Source organism: Salvelinus sp. IW2-2015, unplaced genomic scaffold (genome assembly GCF_002910315.2).
Source record: "Salvelinus sp. IW2-2015 unplaced genomic scaffold, ASM291031v2 Un_scaffold5421, whole genome shotgun sequence".
Taxonomy (NCBI): domain Eukaryota; kingdom Metazoa; phylum Chordata; class Actinopteri; order Salmoniformes; family Salmonidae; genus Salvelinus; species Salvelinus sp. IW2-2015.
In genome coordinates, this window is record NW_019946686.1 from 25,562 (window position 1) to 28,615 (window position 3,054).

The following is a 3,054-nucleotide window of genomic DNA, read 5'->3' on the forward strand; positions in this document are numbered from 1 at the left end:
GTCTTGGATAAAAATACAGATACAGGTAAGACATATCTACAGTAGTTCTCACCTGTACTCTACTCTACTGACTCTGAAAAACACCAAAAGAAATATGCTCAGTCCCTGCTCATCTGCGTGCCTTAGGCATGCTGCAAGGAGGCATGAGGACTGCAGATGTGGCCAGGGCAATAAGGGAGAAAGGACGCTACAGGGAGACAGGACGGACAGCTGATCATCCTCGCAGTGGCAGACCACGTGTAACAACACCTGCACAGGATCGGTACATCCGAACATCACACCTGCGGGACAGGTACAGATGGCACAAACAACTGCCCGAGTTACACCAGGAACGCACAATCCCTCCATCAGTGCTCAACTGTCCGCAATAGGCTGAGAGAGGCTGGACTGAGTGCTTGTAGGCCTGTTGTAAGGCAGGTCCTCACCAGACATCACCGCCACCAACGTCGCCTGTGGGCACAAACCCACCGTCGCTGGACCAGACAGACTGGCAAAAAGTGCTCTTCACTGACGAGTTACGGTTTGTCTCACCAGGGGTGATGGTCGCATTTGCGTTTATCGTTGAAGGAATGAGCGTTACACCGAGGCCTGTACTCTGGAGTGGATCGATTTGGAGGTGGAGGGTCCATTATGGTCTGGGGTGGTGTGTCACAGCATCATCGACTGAGCTTGTTGTCGTTGCAGGCAATCTCAACGCTGTGCGTTACAGGGAAGACATCCTCCTCCCTCATGTGGTACCCTTCCTGCAGGCTCATCCTGACATGACCCTCCAGCATGACAATGCCACCAGCCATACTGCTCGTTCTGTGTGTGATTTCCTGCAAGACAGGAATGTCAGTGTTCTGCCAGGCCACGCGAAGCCCAGATCTCAATCCCATTGAGCACGTCTGGGACCTGTTGGATCGGAGGGTGAGGGCTAGGGCCATTCCCCCCAGAAATGTCCGGGAACTTGCAGGTATCTTGGTGGTAGAGTGGGGTAACATGTCACAGCAAGAACTGGCAAATCTGGTGCAGTCTATGAGGAGGAGATCCCCTGCAGTACTTAATGCAGCTGGTGGCCACACCACATACTGACTGTTACTTTTGATTTTGACCCCCCCCCTTTGTTTAGGGACACATTATTCCCTTTCTGTTAGTCACATGTCTGTGGAACTTGTTCAGTTTATGTCTCAGTCTCAGTTGTATATTTAAATATTTACACAGGTTTGCTGAAAATAAACGCAGTTGACAGTGAGAGGACGTTTCTTTTTTTTGCTGAGTATATGTCTATGATCCCACCCCGCTCGCCTGAGACACCCGCCCAGACCATAAAGAAATAGCCAGGTAGATAGCCCTGGGGCACCCCCTCCACCAGGCGGGGACAATAAGTAGAGCAGCACAGCCAGGATCTTTCTCTACAGTCTCTTCCTCTATCACGCCATTGGCTCTTGAAGCGGAAATTTGACCAATAGGAATGTTACAGCGAATCCTTTAATCCGTGGCCAGACGACTGACGGATAGCGCCTCTGTGAAAGAGGATGAACATGTATCTAACTGTGTTGTTGTTGGTGTTGAGTTTCTATGGAGTCCCTTCAACCGGACAAAAGAAAAAGGAGGTATAGCTATTATTCTCAGCGCACGGTGACATAATCATTACGCTGCAAGCATCGTAAATTTACTAAATCGCTAACGTTAGCAGGCAGCAGGCTAACGTTAGCTCATGGGTCTAGCTAGCTAGCTATTAACTTTTAGCCAGGAACCGGTTACCTAGCTAGTTTGCATCGTCGAAATGCTGTAGATATAGATATCTAGATACTTGTAATAACTAACAAATCACTTTGTTGACATGGCTATGTTCTATTTGGTCGAACACGTTTAACCTTCCTGCAGCTATAATCCGCATCATTACTGAACTGTTAGCACTTCCGGGTCAGGAAGGCGCCCTCTTTTGGCGCTGGCTAGGAAGTAGAGACTTAATCTCTGGGCTAGTTGATGGACTGGTCCGGTATAAGACCCTAACCCCTAACCTCTCTCTCCCTCCAGACCCTGCTCTCTGAGAGGGGGGGCTATACCGGACCCAGTCCATCAAGCCCCCCTCTCAGTGAGAGCGAGGGATCTGGAGGGACGGAAGAGTTAGGGTCATCCGGACCAGTCCATCAACTAGCCCCCCCTCTCAGAGAGCAGGGTCTGGGGAGAAAGAGAGGAGAGGTTAGGGTCTAACGGAGCATTATATACCCGCAGTCCTATCAACTAGCCCCGCCCCCTTCAGAGAGCAGGAGTCTGGAGGGACGAGATGCGAGGTTAGGAAGTTAGGTCTATATACCGGCACCAGTCCATTCAACTGCCCCCCCTTCAGAAGAGAGGGTCTGGAGGGGAGAGAGAGGTAATAGAGTCTTATACCTGACCCCAGATCCCCTCACTGAACCCCCCCCCCCCCTCAGGAGAGCAGGTACTGAGGGAGTGAGAGGAGTTAGGTTGCTAGGTTGTCGACTATACCGGCCCCAGTCCATCAAACTAGCACCCCCACCCCTCTCAGAAGCAGGTCTGGAGGGAGGAGGAGAGGTTAGGGGTTAGGGGTCCTTATTACCGGACCAGGTATCAAACTAGACCCCCCTCTCAGAGAGCAGGGTCTGGAGCGAGAGAGGAGGAGTTAGGGTCTAGTATACCGAGACCCCAGTCCATCAACTGCTCCCCTAGAGAGCAGGTACTGGAGAGAGATGCGAGAGGGGGCGTGTACCGGCCCAGTGCTCAGGTAAACAGCCCCCCTCTCAGAGAGCAGGGTCTGGAGGAGAGAGAGTTAGGTCTATACCGACCAGTCCATCAACTAGCCCCCCCTCTCAGAGAGCAGGTCTGGAGGGAGAGAGGGTTAGAGGTCTTATACGGACCGTCCATCAACTGGCCCCCCCTCAGAGAGCAGTACTGGAGGGAGGATGAGGTTAGTTCTAGGCTCTAGCTATACCGGCCCAGTCCCATAACTACCCCCCCCCCCCCCCCTCTCAGAGAGCAGGCCGTCTGGAGGGAGAGAAGTTAGGGTTCTCTATTTACCGGCCCAGTCCATTCAAACTAGCCCCCCCC